The sequence below is a fragment of the Macaca nemestrina genome, chromosome 19 (assembly GCF_043159975.1).
Source record: "Macaca nemestrina isolate mMacNem1 chromosome 19, mMacNem.hap1, whole genome shotgun sequence".
NCBI lineage: Eukaryota > Metazoa > Chordata > Mammalia > Primates > Cercopithecidae > Macaca > Macaca nemestrina.
The window spans coordinates 2,508,756-2,534,505 of record NC_092143.1 but is presented as its reverse complement, the minus strand read 5'-3'; the positions used below and the strand labels follow the sequence as shown (position 1 = coordinate 2,534,505).

The window sequence follows — 25,750 nt, the reverse complement described above, 5'->3', positions numbered from 1 at the left end:
ACCGTAATAAGATATCCAGATAACAAAGTAATAATCAGAAGAAAAATATAAAATGACCCTGTCCAGAGAGGATTTTACTTTCATCACTTTTGTTCAACACTATACTGCAGATTCTGGCAAGAAAAAGAGATAAAAAGCATCCATATGAGAACTCGTAGAGTCAAACTTTATTTGAAGGCAACATGATCATCTATAGAGAAAGTTGAATGGAATCTACTGAGAAACAACTAGAATTGACAAGAAAGTAAGTCAGCAAGGTTGGAATGCAAAAATCCATTGTATTTTCATATACTATCAATGAACAATTGAAAATCAAAATTTAAAATATGGTTTAAGACTGTGTCAAACATTAAGAAATATTTAGGAATAAATTTAACAAAAGATGCACAATGCCTATATACTGAAAAAAGTTTCAGGGAGAAATTAGAGAAGATTTAAATAAATGGAGAGTTATACAATATCCATGCTTCAGAAGAGTCAATATATTTAAGATGTCAATTCTTTCCAAATTGGTCTATAGATCCAACATATTCCCAATCAAAATCTAATCACGGTTTTTGTAGAAATTGATAAGTTGATTGCAAAATTCATGTGGAAATGCATGACACCCAGAACAGCCAAAAAAACTTGTAAAAAGAACAAGTTGAAATGCCTACATTAGCTGATTTCAAGTCTTATTACAAAGCTACATTAATGAGAATGACAAGGTATTGGTTGCAAGATAGACAAGTGGATCTGTAAAACAGAACAGTTGAGCCATAAAAAACAAGAAAAATTAACTCTAAATGAATGACCTAATTCTAAATCTTTAAATGCTAATGCTTCTAGAAGAAAATGTAAGAGGAAATTTTTGCATCTTGGGTTAGGCAAATAATTTATAAATATTACACAAAAGCATGATCCATAAAATTAAAAATTGATAACATGGAACCTCCTCAAAGTTAAAAACTTCTGCTCTGAAATCCAATGCCAAAACAATTTTCTAAGCATATAGACTATGAGAATAGTTGGTAAATAATATGTATATCCAGAAATATAAAAATTTCTCAAAGCCCAATAAAATGAAAAAAAAAAACCTGATTAAAAAATGAGCAAAAGCTTTGAACAGACATTTTATCAAGGAAGATGCACAGGTAACAGCTTGAGCGCGTGAAAGCCTCCTCAAGCCTCCGTGCAATGAGTCACCAGGTAAAAGCAAGTGAAGAGGACCCGGAGTTCCCCTCGGCCCCCTGTTGAAATGGTGAAACTGGAAAGGTTGACCGTACCACGACTGAACGAGGATGGGAAGGAATCAGAACTCAGGGACACTGATGGTGGGAATGCAAAATGACACATCCACTTTGGAAAACAGTTTGGTAGCCTTGAAAAAAATGTCAATATATTCTACTCAACAGTATTTACCCAAGAGGCAAGGGAGCATATACCCTACTCACACCTGTGCATAAATGTTCACAGCAGTGAGGCAGCCCGGGGGCAGGGGTTCCCCAGAGAAATGCCAACCAGCCTGCACCCGGGGTGGAGCACACAAGTTCACACCATCTTCAGCTGGGAGGAACTTCTTCTTCCTGGGTGGTACCTGGGATTTAATCTGTGGGGCAGGAAGCATGTACTAAAAGCTGAATCCTTGTTCCCCTTTTTTTCCCTTTTTGCCCAATAAATCCCATTATTCTCACCATTCAAATTGTCTGTGAGCCTAATCTTTTGTGGCCGTGTGACAAGGACCTCGTCTTTACCTGAACTAAGAAAAAGTCCTGCAACAGCAGTTTTACTTGTAATATCCAGAAACTGGAAATGACGTAACTGTCCCTTAAGGAGCAGCATGTCTAGACAACCAAATACTGCCTAGCAACAAAAACCAAGGAGCTGCTGGTATATCAAGGACGAACCTCAAAAACGTCCTACTGAGTGACAGAAGCCAAACCATAAATGAGTACACACTTCTGTTAACTTCCTATTGCTGCCATAACAAATCACTGCACATGTAGTCACTTAAAAGCACACACATTTATTCCACAGTTGTGAAGGTCAGAAGCCCAAAGTGAGTCTCTTGCGCTAAAATCAAGGTGCTGTGGGCTGGTTCCTTCAGGGGGCTGCAGAGGGGATCTGTTTCTCTGACTTCCAGCCTCTGGAGGCCACCCACGGTGCTTGGTCCTGCTCCTGTTATCACACCTCCTTCCTTGACTATGTCCCCATAAGGACCCTGTGATGACACTGGGTCCACCAGACAATCCAGGACACTCTCCTCCTCTCAAGGTCTTTCACTTAATCACATCTGAAAATTCCCTTCTCCATGTAGAGCCAGGTATTTGCAGGTTCCAGGTAGTAGGACATGGACATCTTGGGGGGCCATGATTCCGACTATCAAAGTACGATCTGATTTTATTTACATGCAATTTTAGAAAATGCAAATGAACCAATAATGAGAGAAAGCAGATCCGTGACGTCCAAAGGTTAGGGAGAAACAAGGAGGAGCAGAAGGGAGGGGGTACCCTTAGAGGTGAAAACTATGTTCACTGTCTTGACTGTAGTGATGGTTTCACAGGTGTACACATATGTCAAAACTTACCAGCCATACACTTTAAATACGTGCAGTGTACTGAATGTGAATTGCACCTCAAAAATGTAAAATAAATGTGTTCTGATATAAGATGTCATAAAATTAATAGTTAACAAAACAATATGTTTTTAGGAAAAAAAGAAAACAAAGAAACAAATAAAACTTTTAGAAATATATAATAAATTACTTAAAACTAAATTACAAATTTAATACCAAGGTTAAATATCAAATAGATCTAGCTCAAAGGAAAATTAAGGACTTTAAAATACAGCATTGAGAAATTCTGCCATGGACACAGAAGTGAAAAGACAGAAAATATTACAAGAGGTTCGTAGATGTGAATACAAGAAGGAAAAAGCTCAACAATGGCTAGTACAGGAAAAGGGAAAGAAAGGAAAAGAAATATCTAGATGCATACAGGACATAAACCTGTAGTTCAAGAAGTATAAGAAGTCCACAGAAATATACAGTAAATTCACAGCAAAATGCACAATGGTAAAACTATAGAGGCCCCAGGTCAAATATAAAATCTCAAAGTAGTCGAAAAGAGAAGCTAGCCTGCAACGAAAAACAAGGAGATAAATGCTCATCCACAGAGGAAATGGGGTGAAACATAGAATAACGTCTTCAAATTTCCGAAGAAAGTTAACTTTCAAGCAATAATGTTATATAGAGTAAAATAAGTGTGAGAAAAATAATATGTCTGCAAAAACCTAAGAGAATGCATTGCTCACAGACCATGATGATAGAACAGCTTAAGAGACTTCAGAAGAAAGAAAACTGAAGCTAAAAGCAATGACTGGGACTCACAAAAAGTCGTAAGTAAAGAAAAATGGAAACTATGTCAATCAAGCCAAGGAAACATTCCCTGCATAAGACAACAAGAAAAGCAATTCCTAAATTAATCAGTATCCAAACAAGTTAGGATTAAATTACCAGAAAAAAATAGCGTATAATTAAAGGAGGAATTTTATTAAAACCAGAATGTTGCTGGAGGAAAGTAAGGGCATTAATCAATGTAAAATTTTTCTAATCATAAATACGTGATAAAATGTTAATAGTATTACTAAAGATTGCCGAGGTGATTATTTGTTGTAAAAGGATAGAAATTTTAAAATGGGATAAATGTAATCATCCAAAAGAAAATGGGAAAGAATGAAAAAAAAAAAAAAAACAGCAAAGGAATCCAAAAGGTCAACAGAAAGCACCAAATATGAAAGTGGAAAGAAGCTCAGCTGTCTTAGTGCTGCAAATGGAAATGGACTCAGCTCACCAATTGATAGGATCGACTCTCAGAGTGGATTTTTAGAGAAGTTCAGCTATATGCCATTTATAAGAGCCCTAAATAAAGCATAATGACCCAGAAAATTATATGAGAAAGAAACTTTGTATCAGGATTCTGTTGTAGCTATGTTAATATCGTAGGACAGACTTTCAGTAAAGGCGTTGTTAAGGCTAAGAAGTTTCAGTCTAAAAGACCCAATAATATCTATTCAATCTACACACACCACTCAAAATATAGACATGGAAAGTAGACAGAATTATATGGAGAAGTCAGTAGAGATGAAAATCACACTACACATCGAAGTTTCCAGGATGTAGGTAGACAGTAATTCTAAGAAAACTATTTAAATGCAAACATTAAAATAACAGGAAAAATTGATTAGCTAAGCGTCCAAGTGGAGAAGTTGAAATGATAAAGAGTAACCCCAAAAGGATTAAAATAAGAATGACTAATTTTTTTTTTTTTGAGATGGAGTCTCACTCTTGTTGCCCAGGCTGGAGTGCAGTGATATGATTTTGGCTCACTGCAACCTTCGCCTTGCAGGTTCAAACGATTCTCCTGCCTCAACCTCCTGAGTAGCTGGGATTACAGGCACGTGCCACCACGCCCTGCTAATTTTGTATTTTTAGTCGAGACGGGGTTTCTCCATGTTGGTCAGGCTAGTCTCGAACGCCCGCCCTCAGGTGATCCGCCCGCCTTGGCCTCTTAAGAAAACGATTAACTTAAGAACAGGAATAACACAATAGGGAGCAAAAATAAAATTGGGAAGACTAATTAAACCTAGTTCTTTAGAGGAAGCAATGAAATGGGCAAATCTGTTTAAGAAAAGTGAGAAAAGTCCTTCCAACAGATCTATGTATCTGGATTATAAAGGAGGTAGATGACTAGAGTGGGAATTATGATGACTACATGCCAATAATGTTTATAGAGAGAACTTTATAGAGAGAATTCTAACTATATGTAGAACTTTATATGTTTATATATATATACACATATACATACACATCATACAATATCTATAAAACATCAATTTCCTATAACTTTATATATATATATACATATATGGACAAATGGGACATTAACAAAACTGACTCAAGAAAAAATAGAATGCTGATTTTCTGTGTGTTTAAAATGTTTTATACTTTAAATGTTTTAGTTATTTAAAACATTATTTTCATTGTTCAGTTCCCACCTATGAGTGAGAACATGTGGTGTTTGGTTTTCTGTTCTTGCGATAGTTTGCTGAGAATGATGGTTTCCAGCTGCATGCATGTCCCTACAAATCACATGAACTCATCCTTTTTTATGGCTGCATAGTATTCCATGGTGTATATGTGCCACATTTTCTTAATCCAGTCTGTTACTGAGGGACATTTGGGTTGGTTCCAAGTCCTTGCTATTGTGAATAGTACCACAGAACATGAAGTATAATTTTTAAAAAAACCATATTTTCACTTACTGTTTTAAATTATTCTTTTAAAAGAAAAGCAGAATGCTTTTGGGGAATGACGCCCAGGTGAGACACAGAGGTTGCTCCTGGGATGAGGGCAGGATGCCTCCTGAAGGGAGGTCCCATGGGCTCGGCCTGAAGGATGAGGAGGAACTAGCGAGTTCCTGGTAGAGGAGGAAAGAAAGACAGGACATGAGTCAGAAGCGGGTGGGGCTGTGCAGACCACGGGACACTGGCGGCTGCAGGAGTTCTGTCTGGCAGCAGCTCTCCTGGCAGTAGAAGTTTGGAAAGATGGAACTGAAGTGTGGTTCCTCAGAGGGGCTTCACCTGCTGAGGGATTTGGGGTGTCTACGAGGCACTGGAGTGCCCACTGGGAGTTTCAGAGACAGGCCTGAGGTGTCACCTCCTCCCTGCTCGGCCGGGTTCCAGTGGGTCAGCATGCCCTGCTGACTGTAAATGGACTTCCTCTCTGGAAAAATGTTTATTTCCTGTGATACCACCCAGGAGCCTATCCTGGGGGATTCAGGTCTCTCACTGCAATGCACAGTTCTTCCTGCTGCACTGCCCTTCCTCCTGGACCTAGCCGGGCACCTGCCTGCACAGCAGCACAGCAAGCATCCTCCAAGCACGAGGCTGGCTCACGCCCCAAAGGGCATCTCCCTGAGGCCTTACAACAGCCCATGGGCAAGCCCCTGCTAATACCATCCTTTACCCATGAGGAGGCATTCATTTGTGACACACTCGCCCAGGGTCACACAAGAATTGCAGAGACAAAATTTTTAACCTTGACCTGCACTCCGGAGCCTGTAGGCTTGAAAACAGGATGGTCTCATTATCTGGGTATGAGATCATCACCGTGTTAAATGGGCAGTGGCTGCTGCTTCTGTAGTTTGTCTCGACAATTCTAGAGAACGTCTGTTAGATGACTGGTTTGCAGTTCTGGCTGAAAGGGAAGATTGGCTCTGCCAAGAAAACATGAGGTTACTTAGGTGTGGCATGAGGGTCATTCAGCCTTAAATTTTGTTACTACTGCTTTAGTCCGGCATAGGCTGTTGAGACATACTGAGTTCTGAGAAGCAAAGGCCATAATAGAGAAGGTGAATTCTCATTATAATTGCATATTGTGAAAAAAAAAAGAAAGAAACAGCTAATGCTGCAACAATTTGAGCAACAAAATATGCAGGGGTATGTGGAAATTCTATTGCCTGAATTTTTCTTTAAATCTCAAACTGTTCCAAGGAATAAAGTATGTTAAAAACAAACCAACAAAAAATGCAACTAAAATCCATATAATTTTAGCATTCATGTTAGAGCCACTGCCACTGAGAAAAGTAGTTTTATTTCATTTTCGTTTTATTTCATGGATATAGTTGAGAAAGGTGCTTTGCTAACTTTATCTGCTTGGGAGTTTTAACAATGGCAAAGTAAATTCTGAAATTTGGTTTAAAAACATTGCTCCCTGGTGGACACCTTCTATACCAGCTGCCATCTGAAAATGAATTTTCACAGCTTAGTTTTAAGCACCTTGAAAACGGGAGTTTATAATGGAAGTGCTGACACATTCGGAACGAGAGTGGTGTGAATGCATTGCCATAATTTATAATGTCAGCCCATATTCCAACGCTTCCTCTATGTACTGTGCTGTGCACAAATAGGCGAGGAAGGCACTCCAGTGAATTATTGTGCAATTAATCATTTGACCATGAGGGATTCATTTACTAATTAAAAACGCAAAAAGAGTAAATTGAAATAACCAGTGACTACTAAATCACGTCTTCTGAAGCATCAGCTGCATTGTAATAAATCACAATGTATCAATCAGAGTCATGCACATTTGGATACCTGCACTTCAGGGCTGCCTAAAGCGTTTGCTCCTTCCGTGTGCAGATTCTCTTCATATTCACACAGCAATATCTACGCAGACCTATGATACATACACATGCATATATACCAACATACATAACTACATGTATGTAAGCTGACTTCTTCTCTGGGGAAATGTAAATTACATGTATGTAGGTGTGTGTGTATATATATATGTACATGCATTCATGCCATTTTAAATTATAAAAAATAAAAATGGTCAAAGTAAAACTGGGAGTAAAAAAGTAACACAGAATATAGAAGAATAGATACTACGCATAAGAACGTGGTGGCCCTTATACTTTGCATCTCATTGCTTAGAGCATGTTGTTTATATTACCTTGGTGCTTACACTTGATATCCTGATTCTTTTGATACAGCTTATCCCCTGAGCACCCTCACTAACCCCTATTCAACTATTATTTGCACACTTTCCTATTTTCTCAAATTACCGACTTCTGATTACTTAAATACCAGGCAGTACAGCAAGATAAAATTAGAAAACTTCACAATTTTCAACACAACTTTGAGATTTTCTCATGAAAAATTTAGTGAAGCCACAAAGCGTGTTGGTCCCAGGCAGAAATGGTCCTTCTGTCACGCTCTCAGATGTGTCTGGCTCCCTGGGTTCTCTTTTGGTTCACTCTCTCTCAGACACTAGGAGATGGGGAAGATGGAGAGAAGCCACCTCCGTTTTCCAGGTTTAGCTGCCCTGCAGGACAAGGAAGTTCATGCAATCTCTTGAATGGTGCAAGAGAAACAGAGACCACAGGAGAGGAAGAAGGTAAGCCAGGGACAAGAGGAGGCAAGTGGGCCAGTATTGTTTAAATGGAACATCTCAAGTGTGGACAGAAGGAACATTGTGGATACTGAAGGCAGAGATGAGCACAGATGCCGCAGGGTGGGAGAAGTGGGTGGCACTGGCACCCACCGGGAATGTGTGGCTGTGTGGCTCTGAGGCTGCCTCCCTCCTCCCACTCTGACACCTTCTCTTCACTGAGGTTGGGATGTCCACGCAATGCTAGAAAAGAGTCCTCTGACAGCTGACGGTGCAGCAAGGGAAAGCATTCTTATCAAGGGGAAAACAAAATGAGTGGCCCCATTTCACGGTACGCGAGCGAGCGTTTCCATGCCCTACCAAGGAAAGGTGCTACCAACATGAATTCACTCCATGCCTGTGCATTGAGCACCCGCAGTCTGCCAGACGTGGGTTAGGAGCTCCGAATACAGTGGGCCAAACACACAGGGCCCCGCCCTGCTAGTCCTTTTTATTCCAGAAGGAAGTGACGTAAAATAAATGAGAGGGGGTGTGGGAGGGAGAGAGAGAGAGAGACGTTTTATGATGTGATGATGCCAATTGTGTAAACATAATTTTGGGAGTAATCTGAAGTATAACATTGACTAAGTGCTTGGAATTTGGAGTTAGGCTTGAATTCAAAACTCAGCCCTGCACTTCCCAAGTGGCTGATCTGGGGCTGTGGATGGAACTTGGTTCTCTGGCCTGCAGGACTCCTCAACTGTTCAATGGAGCTGTGACAACCCCAACAGAAGGAGTTTCCGTGAGGATTAAAGCAGATAATGTTACAAAGCTTAGTTCACATGTGACACTGATAAGTGATCAATAAATCATAATGATTATTTTAAACTACATTGTATCTTCCTTTATTCTTAATAACTTACATGTTCCAAAATTTTACTCTTTCTGCGTTTTTAGTGCAGCACCAATTTTAATTTACCTCATTATCCATTTTCCGCTTTCTTTCCCAGTTTCACTACAAACGCTTACTCATATTTACTGTCCTCTTTGTTTCCTCTCTCCTCCCACCCGACAGTGACTCTTCCGTGCAATCCACAGAACAATAAAAAGTCCATTAGTGTTAGTTGACTGGGTAAAAATTATTGTATATAAGGAGAACTGCAGACAAAATGTACTTAGACTTTTAAAAATCCTTTGATAAGGTTTTATACCAAATGTTATTAAGTATTCATTTATCAAGGGACTGGAGAACTGATTTTTGTGGATCCCTGGAGATCTTGGTTAGAATAAACGTTACTTAATAGCTTTTTAGATGATCTGAAGGAGCAGATAGTTTTTGTTTCCTTTGTTTGTTTTAGTTTTAAATAATACTCTGCCCTTCTGACCAGCACTTTATGATTGTAAAACACAAAATGAGAGTCAGGAAGCATGGATTCTGGTTTGAGAATTTCTCTGATGAAACGCAAGTCATTTCAGTTTAGGAGCATCACTTCTTATCTGTAAGATGAGAAAGGTGAAGTACAGAAGATTTTAGCAGCAGAAACTCCCTTCTCCAAATTAATTCCTATTGATATAATGTATCTCTCCGTGAAGTTGTTGGGAAGCATAAAGCTGTGGGGAGAAGCCACAGTGGGACTGGAGCATCCTGGGTCTCCCACCAGCCTCTGTATATGGAGCACACCCAATTCTGTCCCTTCTGTCCATTCCTCTGAGTGCTGGATCTCAGAATCTGGCTTTTCTACTGAGTGCTCTGCCTTTAAATCTCTCAGGAAGCTCAAATCCAGTTGTCCACGATTAAGTCTGCAATCTCTCTTCACACGCACCATATCTGTATGTCCTCTAAATTCCTACAGTTGAGAATGTCATTACCCAGGGCAAGGTGGATTCAGGCTTTGTAGAACATACATCTTTATTAATTTGATACAGGGGATTTCTAAGGAAAATAGTACAAAAGCATGAATAAAAGATATAGTGCAGGGCCTTCAAAAAGGACACATTCCAGCCATGCCTCTGGGAAAGCCAGACCCTCGGGCACTGTCTTTGCTTTCTCCACATCCCATCATCTCCCAATACTCACCGTAACTGCTCCACCACTTCATGTATCTTAGGTCCAGTTGAAGAGCCTCTCTTCACCCCTGCACTGCTACTGGATGCTCTTACATGGCTCTCTCATAGAGCTAATTAATTGCCCTGTCTAGTAATTGCCAAATTTCTTCTTGCTCTTGGTCATTGTGCAGTCCTTAGGAGTAGACTCTCTGATCTTATAGCCACAGTGTACATGAGAGACATGGACAGCACTCAGTGCATGTTGAAAATGTTGAATAAAATGTGTCTGAAAAAAGTATCAGATACCTTTCAGTAAGAGGATGTACCATGGGGCCGGGGGGCGGGGGGGCGATTTATGGAGAAACAACTTAAGTATCTCCTTGATGCCAGGTATGAGAACTTAATTATATTTTATGCAATCTATAGAAAATTTATGGAAAATGTAATTTTACATTATTAAATAAACTAATTATATATATTTATGTTCAAGTGCTGTGGAACTATAGTAAATATTAAGGGAAAATAGGATGGTTTCAAAAAGCCAGTTTCATACCTTTGGATTGACAATATAGAGAATATCAAGGTGTCTTGAAGAAGGTGAGATGTTAGCAAAATATTTCAAATTATTATTGATGGAAGGGGGAGATAACTGAGGCAATGATATTTTGGTGGTTTTATTTTATTACAAAATTGACATAGGCCAGGCATGGTGGCTCATGCCTGCAATCTCAGCACTTTGGGAGGCTGAGGTGGGCAGATCATGAGGACAGGAGTTCAAGAGCAGTCTGGCCAACATAGTGAAACCCTGTCTCTACTACAAATACAAAAAATTAGCCAGGTGTGGTGGTATGCACCTGTAATCCCAACTCCTCAGGAGGCTGAGGCAGGAGAATCGTGTGAACCCAGGAGGCGGAGGTTGCAGTGGGCCAAGATTGCGCCACTGCACTCCAGCCTGGGCGACAGTATGACACTCTGTCTCAAAGAAAAAAAAAAAAAAAAGACATAAAGAGAGAACACAGGTTTAGCCTTAGAACAGAGTGACCTGTGGCATAAATTCTGATGACTGGTGCTAGAATGAGTTACATTCTGAGTGAGCAGAATGGTGTGGGACATGGTGATTAATAGAGGAATGACACTACCTGGAAACTAGGAAAGTTGTGTTCACGCTCTTTCAAAGTAATAGTGAGGAATACTGGGACAAGAATGCATATTACTTTATGTAACTATTATACAGGCACTGTATTAAAAGAACACTATGCAGTCTTTTATGATGTCAGACTAGTAGATGATGATGAAACTATATTGACAAGCAAAATTTATATCAAGGTAATTCAGTGTAAACAAACCTGCTTAAGAGTAAGATGTGCTTCAGTACCACTTATACAATCTGACCTAAAATTTAATTATAGTCATGTGTTTCTGCTTTAGTTAAAGTAGCTATCAGAAGAATTGGTCAAAATTACATCACTAGGAAGTAGATCTATGATAGCAGGCAAATAAAGAGCCTTAAAAAGTACAGTCATATAAGAAACCTTGCCTGACTTATTTCTCTTATACTATATTTCACCATCTACTATAGAATATAATTTGTTTATGTATATTTTTGTGACCTGTGTTCCTCCCACTAGAAGTTAAGATGGTACGCTCAGCGGTTGGGTGATGAAGCATGTACAAAATGAATGAACCAGGGAAAGTCTCTGGCTTCCTGGAGCTCAGCATCTAGCGATTATATAATAACTGTTGCATGACAGGCAAGAAAGTGTGGGTGTCAGGGACTCCCCGGAGTTGCCTGTGTCTGCAGTCGACTGTGTGGCATGGACCACTGACTGCTCACTAGTCACGGTGATGCTGGAATAAAAACCCTAGGATGGAGTGTGAATAAAACAGAGGAAGATCACGCCTAGAAAAAGCTGCCATAGAGCCAGAACTCAGTCAAGATAGGTCAGGAAAGTTACACGCGGTCAGCAAGCTGATACATGGGTCAGAAAGCAAGTTATTGGCCAGCCTTTTGTGCTGGCTGGATAGCAGTACTAAGCAGTATTTCCTCTGTGTTATATTCATGATGGCTTTTCCTCCTTATAATATCCAGATGCTTTAAAATTTTGAGATCAGAGAAGCATTAAATTATCTGATCTAAGTGACACCTTCATTGAAAAATATATTTTTAAATTAGCACATCATTAGAAGATGGAGAATTTAAAATAACAGCATTGAAAGCAGTAACAGTGTAAAATAAAAGTATTTGTTCTTAAAGTTTGCAGTACGCAAATAGATAAATATTTATTTATATATGATTTAGGAAAAACAGAAAAAGGTGCTTACTTGAAGACCTAAAAACAGCACTAGTTTTCAAGACAGCGGATTTAACAGAGTCATTGATCAAATTGGGGAATATATGTAAAGAGTTTGGGGACCTAAGCTTTTTGGCATCAATAGATGGAACTTGCCCCAGGGTCTTGAGAGGGTTAATATATCTCATCAACCTCCCCACCCCCAAAAGAGCAATTTCTTCCTTTCTCTGCTACACCATTAGGTTCACATTCCTGCCTTTCATGTATCTTCAAATGGTCCCCAAAGGGGTGACTTAATAGATCTGAAAACACTAAACACCAAACTTATGAAATGCCTTTTAAGCGTAAGTGCACTCTCTGTTTTTCTAAACAATTTTTTCTTCTCAAGCGCACTGTGCGTTTCTCACCATCTATGAAGCTTATGATCAGGACAAATGGGAGTTAACATTTCCAAGTCACCACTGATCCTCTGGAGAGTGTATTGCTGCTAACTTAATAAAATCAGTTATTGCTTTTGACCTTGATATGCTTTTTTTTTTCTGAATTGTCAAAATTGATCCTCCTAATGGTGCTCAATCTTTAGTGTTACTGATACTTATCAATTGTAATTTGGCCAAAAATGGATCTATGCCCATTGATGGCAAATGGTGACGGTCATCACTTGACCATTTTCTGCTAATGCTAACATTTCCAATCCACATTCCATTTTATAGTGTCAGTAGCAAAGGCGGCCTACTGTAACAATACAGTAATATTTGCTTGTTTCTGTGAAGATCTGCATTATTTCTAGTACAGTATAAAATATGTAAAATACCTTCTAAATTGCATTTGATTGAATTCAATTCGATTCACCAAATCCTTATGAAGACTGAGAATGCGGCATGCTCCAAACCCTGAGAGTCTGTGCACACTGCAGCCCCAGTGCTGGGTGGACACTGGGTTGCAGCATGTTATTGCATCCAAAGAGGAGGATCACCAGCCTCTTTTCAAATTTTACTGTCAGCGTGGGCTTTTCTTTTACCAGAAAAGCTTCAGTGTACTTTAAACATCACAAAGAAATAAATTTAAAGTAAATGTATGGAAATTAAAATGATGAAATGAATCATTAACACACGTGACTGTCACATTAATTTTACTCCCCAAATCAGGTAGTCTTCTGGTTGTGACATGATTGCCTCTAAAACCGATCTTCAAATTTTCATTATATTACTTTAAATGAAAGCAAACATCATAATGTTCAAAACCAAGGCAGGCTAAAAGAAACCACAGGCTCTAGGTTCAGATTATTTTGCTTTCACATGTAACTACGGAAAAATGATCTGCCTGTTTCTGTTCCTTGGATTTGTTATGAAGAAAAGGGATAGGAATTAGTATTCACTGAGCAAATGCTATGTTCTAGGTACTGTTATAAACAATTCAGACACATGCTCTTTTATATAGCAAGAACTTTTCCACTGGCTTTTTAAGTAAAACAGCATTTTCCTCAGTTTTTATAATAATAAAATTGCGACTCTAAATGGTTACTAATATGCACCTTCCTTTAGTCTTTGTCAGTGTTGGTATTGAAATGCAGAGAATTTTATTTCAAATACCAAGAAAGAGTGAAATAATTATTTTTCTCATGCCTTAAATGCAACCAAGATAAAAATAAAAGGTGATGTGAGGAGTACATACTCTTAATATGAAAGGTTTTCTGTTTTCTTAATAGTTTCATGCCCTTAATAGTATATTAAATCCTTAAAAAAATAAAAAAGACTTTATTAGATCTTGGCCTTAAAGTATTGCTTTTTAATGGTATAGATATACCAGTTATCTCAACTAATTTTAGATTCATAATGTTATAGATATACCAGTTATCTCAACTAATTTTAGATTCATACTATGAAAATGAACCCTTTGATTTTATGTTTTAACATATATTTACTTTCTTACTGTTGTCTGTTACAAATTTGTATTTTTTTTAAAAAAAAATGCAGAATATTCAGTAACTTAGAGGATTTGGATATTCTAACTTTTCTCTCACTCACAGATGATGCAGAAAAAAGAAAAACAGGTAGTGATAGATGACCTCTTCCTTGCTTCAGGGTCTCCACACCACAGGAAAAGCTTGGAGTAGTCTGGAAAACAGGCAGGATGCCCATCAGGGAAATTCAGAAACCACAATGCTTCAACTACCTTGTTTCTTAGAGAGTAGGAAAAGCTCTTTTCTTCTCAACTTTCCCAATCTTTTAGAATCACCACCACCACCAATACCACCATCACCAATACTACCACCACCATCATCACTACCACCACTACCACCAACACCATCATCACCAATACTGCCACCACCACCACCAATACCATCACCAATAATAACACCATCACCATAACCACCGATGCCACCATCACCAATACTACTACCACCACCACGATCACCACCACCATCATTACCAACAACACCATCACCACCACCAATACCAACACCACCAATACCACCACCACCACCAACACCAAAGACACCACTGCCGCTGCCACCCACACCATCACCACCAACCCCACCACCACCACAAACAATAAATTCACAATTGCTATCAGCACCAACACCACCAATACCACCATTGCCAATACCATCACCAACAATACCAACATCAACACCAACACCTCCAATAACACTATCACTGCCAACTACTCCAACACCACTGCCAACACCAACACCACCTTCACCAACACCAATACCTCTCTCCAACCCCCTAAGCTATTTAAGTAAGTATTTAAGAAAGGACTTGCTCTAACTTCAGGGCTTCATTCTGTATCACTATGAATTTTATTCCTTATTATCATTTTACCTTTCTAGACATCTTGCACTAAACCTATGAGTTGAAAAGGTATTTATTTTGCATTTATCATCAATTTTCACTAACATGACTTCTTGGGTAAGTGATTTTGCTGTCATTTAATCTGTTGGATGTGGATTACATCTCTGCAAAATAAAGAGACTTACCTGGGCCCTTTGAGCTCTGAAACTAAGATTCGTGCTTTTCATGTGTCTCAACAATGTTATGCTTCGTGAAGACTATACATTTAAATTATTCATTAAATGTCTCCAGGCACTTTTTAAAGTATTTTAAAAGTACTTCTAAATTATTATACGGCACTAAAACAATGGCCAATCCAATGAGTTGATGTAAAATATACTGACATTTCAAAATTAGTAATTGTGCTGTACATCTGCCTACATTGTGATATACTGAATTATATGTGTATTTGGAGTTCTTTTGTGAAATAATGGGAACTACATTTTAGCATGCATTGTTTATCATATGCGTCTCCTAATGCTGATGCACATGCATGTGCATACACACGCACACACACACCCTCATGCTCTGAAAAAGGATACAGACAGCCAAAGGCAGTGGGTGCTCAGACTTTTCAAAGGTAGTTGTTGGCCATATCTTTATTATCTAATTATGAAGAAGGTCATGTGGTTGATAAATGCTATGGCATGTAACCAGTTCTTTAAATTCAGTGTAAATCTTAACATGTAGCACGTAAATGCAAACTGAATTTGCACAGGTAAATTGTATGTTTAGATGAGGTCACTGGGATTGTGCTTTCATTGGTGTCTCTTGAAGGGCCAAGAGTCCACAGAGGAGCCATTGAGTAGCTATCTGCCATCCCCACTTGTCTTCAAATATTGTGATTTAGATAGAACTCTAATGCATGAGAGCAACTTGTCCCCAGAGCATTTTTTCAGAATATAAATTAAGTGATATGATAACAGAAGCCCCCTCTTAGCTCAGCATAATGAATATGAACCATCATGGACTCCTGACCAGGGTGATGGTATGAGAATGAATTACTCTATTAACATCTCTTTTAAGTAGCATTAGTGATAATAAATGAAGAGATTTAATGGAATACTGATAATATTATTCATGCAAAAATAGCCCACTTTATCTTGTTAAAACAATTAAAATGTGCTTTGAGGATATTTTACACCAGAGAAATATGATGCTTGAGAGTGCTTATTGCATGTAGCTGAATACATCGGCATTAGCCAGTAATGCCGATAATCTGATAAAAATCGAAAAGCTGATTTGTATGCTATGCTAATTCAGGATCATCTTCTTGGCCTTAGGTACCTCCCAAATGCTGCATACGATTGCAGCAAGCTTTAGCGGTGATATTAGATTAAATTCAATCCTTTTGCTTATGATTTTTTCAAAGAAATTACATCCACCGTTCTTCAGCATAAACCCTCTTTAGCTGCTAAGCAGCCTGTAATATTGCATTTTAAGCCTGGTATATTGCTGTTTTCTTCCCAGACATATTTAAGCTTTGTTTTCAGTTATAGATCATCTTATCCCAATCATGTAAATCCACAAAAACCAAAGATCACTCATTTGTGTTGATGGTGACCTTATTCTGAGCACATTAAAACTAACTTTGTGCCACTCTCAAATCTAGTATTCTTCAGTAAATAAACACAGTCAGACCTTCTTATAACACAGCTTGCCATTCAATGGATTAGAGCATTTTGTAAATAAATTGTATTCACTGTAAGAAGTACTCTAAACAAAAGCAAGTCGACTAAGGAGAGCAGGTTTTCCTTCAGAGTGATGACAATGTTCCGGAACTAGATGTGTTTTAAATGCCAGTGATTTAACATTTTAAAGTGGTTAAGTTGTTAAATGGTATTTTCTATAAATTTGATCACAATTTAAAAAGTGACTAAGTTGTGACAGAGCTGTGAGGCCCTGGAAGCCACCTCAGTCCCGTCATGAGGACCGACGTCTCACTGACTTCTTTGCCACCTGCAATAGTTCAAAGTCAGATACATCTTCGTAACCTTTTGTGAGATAGAGCCTTCCTTCCTGGTGGAGTTACTACATGATGTTCTAACATTATAGCACCACTTTGTGTGACCACCTATCTCCCATTCTCTCCCAGAGCGCAGTTCCCTATACACACTACACACACACAGTTTTCAGCTTTACTCAGAAGGAATTAACAGTTTTTTCCCATAAATGTGCAAAGGAAAGTTATGGGTGTAAAGTATTTTTCCTATTAGAGAAAATAGGAAATTATAACAATAATATATAACAATATCCTAGGGATATTGTTATAATTATATATTAAAAATATTGTTATAATTATATATCATTATAATTATATATTAATTAGAATATTGCTATAATTATAACAATATTAGATATGGTTATAATTATGTATTGATTATTATTTCATTACTTCCGTTAATTTGTAGGAAACAATTATCTGTATAATATTGCAAACATGTTACACTGGGGAAATTTTCCTATTTTAATTAAGACCTCAGCAAAGCCAAGTAAATAGCAATGCCTGTCCTATTTCCATCAGCTTTTTAATCACGCTTGGCATGGTCATTTTCACTTGATCCCACATAAATTTTGCACGTGTGAGTGGAGCTGAAGTTTCAAGACAGAGATCAGGTTTTGCATTACTGACAAAACACATATTTACATGAATGAGCCTCCTTGACTGTACGTAATTAGTCAGGGGACAAGAGACTAATAGGATCCTCAAAGTAAGGACTTAAAGTATTAGTTTCTCATATTTATGATTAATGCTTCTCTTATCAGCCCGGGGCCCTGCACAGGATCACGTAAAGCATGTTGGGTTAAATCATTCTTTGTTACAATATACAGACATTCTACTTCAGCGGAGCCCAAAGGAGAATCTTTACTTGCTATTTATACCTTCATCAGAAGTAAGTCACCTCAGAGCCGAGAAGGTTGCTTTTTATTATTTGTCCTTCAAATGACTTCCTAAGTATTGGACACACTTGAAATATGCCCTTCCCATTAGCTGAAGGCAAATTACCATACGGATGTTCATCTTAATGTTGTTTTTCAAATGGCCTGCAATTGCATGGTTTGTTACATTGCTACATCTTCATTTATTTCTTGGTAGAGAAACTCCCACAGATCATACACAAATAATCACAGCAACGGAGGCCGCACAGTGTGCACACTGATTATTAGAGCCTGACTGAATAACAGAATTCAGATTTGGCATCAGCAAACTGCAAAGTTGCCCTTGAGGGGGTGTAACATCACCCTGGTTAGGAACCGCTAAGTTAAACTATTTCAAGAGGTTCCTAAACTTCTCAGTTCGTGATGCCTTAATGTTGCAGCAATCTTCTCAAAGAGCCCATAGGCCAAAAGAAAGAGCTAACCATTGAGTGTACTGAATCCTTAGATCCAAACCACTGTATTGGATATAAATACCCTAACACCTCTGCAGCTGCTTGAAAGAAAAATAAACAAACATGGAAAGAAAAAAATAAGAACTTGATTCCATTCTTAACTGCAAATATTGATGGAAGGAATTGTGGCATGTGTCACACGCTGACAACTTCTCAAACCTCAGATCAGACGCCACCACCCTCACAGTCACTCAGTGGCTTTCCATGCGGTACCTCATTTCCATGTGACAGCCACCCAAACCCAGCTTCCCAAAAATATGAAGCCACTGACAGCTTCTTAAACCTCAACATCAGATCAGACACCACTACCCTCATAGTCAGTCATGTGGATTTCCACGCAGTACCTGATTCCCCATATGACAGCCACCCAAACCCAGCTTCCCAAAAATATGAAGCCACTGACCATGGTGGAACACCATCCAGTGTGCAAACTCTGAATTGGCTCGAGCTCAGGTTTACATGGCGTGTGGCCAATGTCAAGATCACTACCTTTCTCTAAAGTGTAAGACATGCGGCAGTCCCCTGGGTCACACTGGCACACATCATCAGAACTGCAAAATAACCCATCTCCAAGGTGTCATCCAGCTGTTACAACGGTGAGTGTTTGCGCATTGCAATGCTTCCAGAACCATGTGTTGTGTGTCTACTACACACTGTATGTCTGATTGGATGCTGAGGTTTCAGAAGCTGTGCAGCACACAGCACATGAAACAATCCGATTTTATCAATATTTGCAGTTAAGAATGGAAAGCACATACAGGCTGTGTCTTCAGAGACTCACAGCAGCGTGCTGGGACACGCACCCTAGCTGTTTCAGCATAACATGTGATGGTTGTACTGAAATGTGCCACAGACAGATAATTCTGGTGGTGGGGTGCAGCTCAGATTGGAGCAATTATCTGGAGGTTTGCTGATCGTACAGGGGTACTGAGGAGGTAACAGATGCTGAACGTGGTGGGGGTAGACGTGTCTGCCCAATCTTCAGGGAAAACAAAAATCAGAGGTGGCTTTCTAGCTGGAGCAACCAGATGATCCTTTGCTGAGATTAAGAACATGGCAGATGAGGATATATTTAGTTGGGTCCAGAGAAGAGAGGGAAATAGAGAACTATGGTTCAGGTGTTTCTCAGACATCCAGGTAAAGGTTCCTGATGGAATCTTAAAATACGAATGTAAAGCCATGGGAATGAACAGGATCTACAGCAAGGGTAAGAAGGAGGGCTCAGGATCAGAAGCCGGGTGGACATTCCTGAAGGAGACAGAGCTTAGGGGCAAGAGAAGAGCCAGAAAACCAGGAAGGAGTGGTAAGCGAATCATGAGACTCTCACTGCGTGAACAAGGGAACCACATTACAGAGAGGTCATTTCCTCACCTCACAGAGCTGGTGAGTGACAGAGCTGAGACAAGCCAAGGCCGGGTTGTCCAAAGTCTGCAGTTTCCCTGTAAACTACCCTTTTAATACGTCAATGGCGGATGGAGGAGGCTGAGAAATAAACAGAGATCAGTATATTAAAACTGTGTTAAAAAAATAGAAGCAAAATAATGGACAGAAGTGAGTATCCCTCATGAGGAAAGGGCTGTGGAGCTGGGCAGGCTCTGTCCTCAGCTCACCCAGGGTCACCCAGCACCTAAGAAGGTGGTCAATGCAAAACAAAACCTAAATAAATGTTCACCAAATAAATTAATTGACATCAAGTGGCCAATCATGTCATAAATGCTTCATTATCACATTTAATCCTGACAACACATCAAAATGTCCACCCACTTTAGGGACAAAATGAAACTTGGGGAGATCCTGTAACTTCCCCCACAGTTAAACACAGCCCCGGGCTGGCAAACTCAGGCTGGTCTAGATTCAAAATTCATTCTCTTAAGTAGAACATGTGACCACCTCCAAACTATGTCGCCCCACCTGAAAAGCATGTGTACACTATACACAGGCAATTTACAAGAGAAGAAGCCAAATATGTTTTACATATCCAAGTTCTACTCTAACAAAATAAAGCACAATTTAACTAAAAGGATGATTTTTAAGGGTTTAAATCTCTAATGGAGTTATTTTACAGGAAATATGTCATCTTGTCAAAGGTCAGCAGAAACATTTACTGTTGGTGAAATGGTTGTGTGAGGCAATAGAGATTTTAGAGGATAATTTTACAATAAATAGATATCAAAAGTTTAAAAATACGCAAACATTCTGACAATTTTACTTAAAAAACTTATCTACAGTGATTTTCATCTCAGGATCATCTATAGTCTTAAAAAAAAAGAATAGAAAGAAACAATCTAAACAGAATAAGAATACAGTTTCACTGGTTGATTAATTGCACAGCCACTCACATTTTTGTGTAAAGGAGGATTAAACTCACGATATCCTGTTAAGTAAAACATAAAAATTAGAAGTCATTTCATTTTCTCTTTGTGGAAAGAAGACTGTGTCTTATGCTGAAGTAAAAGGAAGTTTATACCAAAATGTATAACTCTGGGGCCATGCGGTGTTCTGTCACACCGCGTGAGGTTCGACCTCATTCCAAAGCGCCTAGTGAAGAATGTTCTGGAAGAGGTGGCAGTGTAGCTGAAGGGAGGGGAGCAGTCAGAAGGAAGTGTGTAGATGTGATTGTTGTCACGAGGGGTGACAGGTGACACAGCATGTCCCTAAGGTTGGTGCAAGAAACAAGACAGGGAAACGGGCTGAATAATTCTCCCTCCCTAGACTCCTGAGCCATGTAAAAATGAAAAGTAACTGATGATACCAGTATAGTCTTGCAGCTATCAAGTATGGCTCTCACAATCTAAAAGTCCCTTTAAAAAGTTTCAGGATTCTTCATCTATAATTTCAGCTGTTGGACATAGGGCTGAAAGGAAAATGGATTTAAATAAAATTAGAAACAGGTTAGGCACTGTGGCTCATGCCCGATAATCCCAGCACTTTGGGAGGCTAAGGCAGGCAGATCACCTGAGGTCAGGAGTTTGAGGCCAACCTGGCCAACATGGTGAAATCCTGTCTCTACTAAAAATACAAAAACAAAAAGAAAAAATAGACAGGTGTGGTGGCGGGTACGTATAATCCCAGCTACTCGGGAGGCTGAGGCAAGAGAATTGCTTGAACTCAGGTGGCGGAGGTTGCAGTGAGCTGAGATCATGCCACTGCACTCCAGCATGGGCAAAAGAGTAAGTGAGACTCTGTCTCAAAATAAATAAATAAATAAAAATAAAGAAAAGAAACAACCAGAACTGTCAGAGCTGTTTTCCACATTGTTCATTTCTGTACCCAGATGAGGGACAGGGATAATGTGTGTGTATATACATGCTGAAATATGAGTAAGTCTATTAGAGAATGGCTGAATTAGTGAATGCCATTAAAACCTGGTTGTCATAGTCTGCTGGGGCTACCATAACAAAATACCATAGCCTGGGTGGCTTTAACAACAGTTCTGGAGGCTGGATGTCCCAGATCAAGGTCTAGCAGAGTTGCTTTCCAGTGAGGGCTCTCTTCCTGGCTTGCAGATGGCCGCCTTCTCACTGCATCCTCACATGGCAGAGAAGAGAGCTGACACCCTCTGGCATCTCTTCTGATAAGGGCACTACTCCCACTGACATGGGGCCCACCCTCATGACCTCATCTAACACGAACCACCTCCCTCCCCAAGACCCCACCTCCGAACACCCTCACATCAGGGCTTAGGGCTCCAGCATGTGAACTTTGGGGAGACACAGTTCAGTCCATAACACTGGTGATCAGCTCCACAAAGTAATGAATTTCATAGTTAGGCATTTTTCAAAATGAAACTGTATGAAAGCTGACAGAATGTATAGTGTCTACCTTCAAGAATAATTCCTTATCTGTATGATATAATTAAGAAAAGATGATAGGCAAGTTAAAGCCAATTTACTCAAGTTCTATTTGTGATTATCTAATTTCATCAGGTTGGAAAAATATTGCATGTGTGTTGAAGGAGTTTTCTGTGAAATGTTATTGAAATATTCTAACTTTCAATAAAACAAAGACCTACAGATTTTGTTAGGGTTTGGAAATGGGTATATTTTATTGGTTGTCATGAGAGAATGAAAGCATTGCTGACATCATACTCTGGATGATTTGGTTCATGAAAATTATCTCAAGAGTACGTGTCATGCTTCTCATGGTGGATTTTGAGAGTCATTAAAAATGAGGAACAGATAAATAATCCCATAGCTCCTAAAATCCTGCTCACAGCAGAGGGGTAGGGTGGGAAGGGAGAGGAGAGGAAAGGGTGGATGTCTGGGAACTGACTCTCCTCTGAGGGACTAGAGCCTGGGCTGGAGCTGGCGATCACCTAAAGGACCTGAGCTCTGGTCCGGGGCTGCTGAGGCTGGCATGACTGGCATGATATGTATCCTCCCAGCATGCAGCACAAGGCCAGTCAACTCTCAGAGGCTAGGGGATGCCCTCGACCCTCTCCAGGGGAGGAGAAGAGAGAGGTTCGAGGGTGGAATAAGAGACCAGGGCCAGGACCACGCCTGTCCAGCGTCTGCATTCTATTCGTTCATTCTTCCTCCTGCTGGTGGTCTGCAGCTAAGGGTTGACTCACTCAGGTCAGAAGAATTGGGTTTGGTCATGTGTAAATCAGGATTTATTCCAGAAACAACTCTTCAAAGGAGCGTGCTTCACCTTTTCATAATATACCGACATCACTTCAAAAAGTAACATGGTTCAAAAAAACCAATTAGAAAACAGAATCCTTTGCTCAGTGTTGCGGGGATTCCAGAAACGCTGTGCCGTGGTGCCAGGCCGCCTCTGTTCTGTGTGTGTCGTACAACCCCAGCCCTCTGCACTCATGGCTTGCTGATGGCATGCTCAGCACATGTATTTATTTGTGCATGAAATGATTCTCCTGGAGCATGACAATGTTAAGGGTAGATCACACAACTTGTGGGATGTGTAGATTTTTTAAAAAGTGTCTCTGGGCTGTTCCAACACACAAAGACTGCGAGAAGCAGGGGGTGTTAGGAAAGCAGGAGTGCCACAGGCATGGGCTGAATTCTGTCCCCCGAATTCCCAGGTTGAAGGCCTGACCCCCAGTACCTCAGAAGGCAGCTGTATTTGGAGATAGGGCCGTTAAAGAGGTAGGCAAGTTAAAGTGAAGCTGTTGGTAGAGGCCCATAGCCAGTCTGGCTGGTGTCCTTATAAGAAGGGAACTCTGGGCACGCAGAGTCACCAGGGGCGGCACACAGAGGAAAGGCCATGTGCAGGTGCAGCCAGAGGGTGCCATCCGCAAGCCAAGGAGAGAGGCCACAGGCAACCAGCCCCTGGCACCACGAGCTTGGACTTTCAGCCTTCAGAACTGAGAAAAATTTGTTTGGGAGGCTGAGGCAGGTAGATCTTTTGAGCCCAGGAGTTCCAGACCAGCCTGGGCAACATGATGAAACCCTGTTTCTACAAAAATTACAAAATATTAGCCAGGGGTGGTGGCATGCATCTGTGGTCCCAGCTCCTTGGGAGGCTGAGAAGGGAGGATCGCCTTAACCCAGGAGGTCGAGGCTACAGTGAGCTGAGATCACACGACTGCGCTCAGAGTGGGTGACAGAGAGAGACCCTGATTCTAATAAATAAATGAATAAATAAGTAGATTTTTGTTGTTTAAGTCGCCCAGTCTGTGCTATTTTATTCTATTTTATTACCGAAGAGCAAGCAGACTAAGACAGCTAGTTTGCATGCTAGTACTTACAGAAGAGGGCAGAGATCTTAGCTGAGCCCAGCGAGTCCACAGACTCACACAGCAACAGTGCTTAAGGACCTGGGGTATCACTTGCCTCAGTGCCCACATGGTGCAGTGCAGCCTGAAGGTATAAGCCCTGCAGAAGCCAGGACCTCGACTCAGGTCTCCAAACTCGCTCCCCAGGGTGCTCTTCAGAACATGGTGCCCTGGGCTGAGTAGGGTCTCCGGAAACATGCACACCTAGAAACCGTGCATGTAACCTAGTAGAAACAGGGTCTGCACATATGCAGTTGGGTTAAGAGGAGGTCACCTGGATCAGGCTGGCCTTAAATCCAATCATGGGGATGTCTTTCTAAAAACAGGAAAAGACGGACAGAGACCCAGAGTGAAGGATGAGGCCATGGGATGACGGAGGTGGAAATAGCAAGGATGCAGCCAGGAGCCAAGGAATGCCAGGGATCAGACCACTGGGGGTCCTGGACACTGGAGGAAACAAGGGAGGGTCAACCCCAAAAGCTCTGGAGGGACCATAGCACTGCTGACATGGGGAAGTCAGACTTCCAGTCTGCAGAACGAGGAGAGAATACATTCCTGTTTTTTTAGGACTCCCAGATTGTGGCACTTTGTTATAACAGCCTTAGGAAGCCAGGACACCTGGGAAATTCACAAAGAATCAGAATTCGGCTTCACAGTGCCCGATGCCAAGTTCCAGGTAGAGCTGCAGCCTGATAGCTCGGTGGCCTCATCACGCCCACGCAGCTTTGCCCGTGAGCTTGTTTCATCAGGTGGTTTGGATACGGGGACACGGCACCCGCAGTCACACTCCTTGTGTGCACTGGTGACACCTGTGTGCCTGAGGGAAGTGACCTCATGGTCCCTCATGGTCCTCATTCCTTGAGCACCAGCCCCCTGCAACCTTTCCAGTGTGACTTGACCTCCCTTCTACCAGACAAGCCTGCTCCCCCATCAAGTCATGCTCACAGCTTACTGTAGTCACATGTGACCTGGCTTCTGCATCAGAACACAGCCCACCTTTGGCTGTGAGGTGGCCGAAGTGCTGTCCGCCACAACCTAGGAGGGTGCAGATCTCAGTCGGCAGTGCCCGATGAGGCGCAGTCTTTGCCCAGCCGGGCTGACAACTGTGTCTTCCCTCCCAAGAACAGCTCCTGGTCGCCATCTTCCCTCCCAAGGGCAAATGCTGGTGGCTGACTTTCCTCCCAGGGGCAGGTGCTGCTGGCTGTCTGCCTGCTCTGCCACCTCTAGTCTTGATTACCCCCATGATTCTGTAATCCAACGTCTTCTGGGAAGTTATCTTCTATTTAAATTAGCTTGAGTTGATTTCTGAGGTTTGCAACGACAAATCCTGATGGAAACAAACTGAAGCCTGGTTCTTCCTTTTTATTCTATTTCAGGTTGTCTGTGACTGGCATAGGGAAAACAGGGCTGTTTAGGATATCTTGCTTTCCTCCCATGTGGAGCAGGGCTCTGATTTCCCTGAGTATGACTCGGGGACAGCTTTTGAACGTGTCTGCCCCAGTGCCAGTGATCTCAGTGTCTCATTATTTATGCTGACA

General features: G+C 40.7%; 1 long non-coding RNA gene across 7 annotated transcripts in view; it reads right to left on the bottom strand.

Annotated features, from left to right (window-relative positions):
- The window catches only part of LOC105489287 (uncharacterized), a 77,343-nt gene that overhangs the window by 27,547 nt on the left and 24,046 nt on the right, over positions 1 to 25,750 (bottom strand). For 5 of the 7 annotated variants that reach the window (XR_011617317.1, XR_011617314.1, XR_011617313.1 and 2 more), the window contains 4 exons: positions 20,818 to 20,852; positions 19,850 to 19,960; positions 14,277 to 14,366; positions 5,302 to 5,456 (listed from right to left, as the gene is read on the bottom strand). This is a non-coding gene — a long non-coding RNA (uncharacterized lncRNA). Of the gene's footprint in view, positions 1 to 5,301; positions 5,457 to 5,649; positions 7,217 to 14,276; positions 14,367 to 19,849; positions 19,961 to 20,817; positions 20,853 to 25,750 lie in introns of those variants that run through there. The other 2 variants (XR_011617319.1, XR_011617315.1) reach the window with 2 other exon arrangements.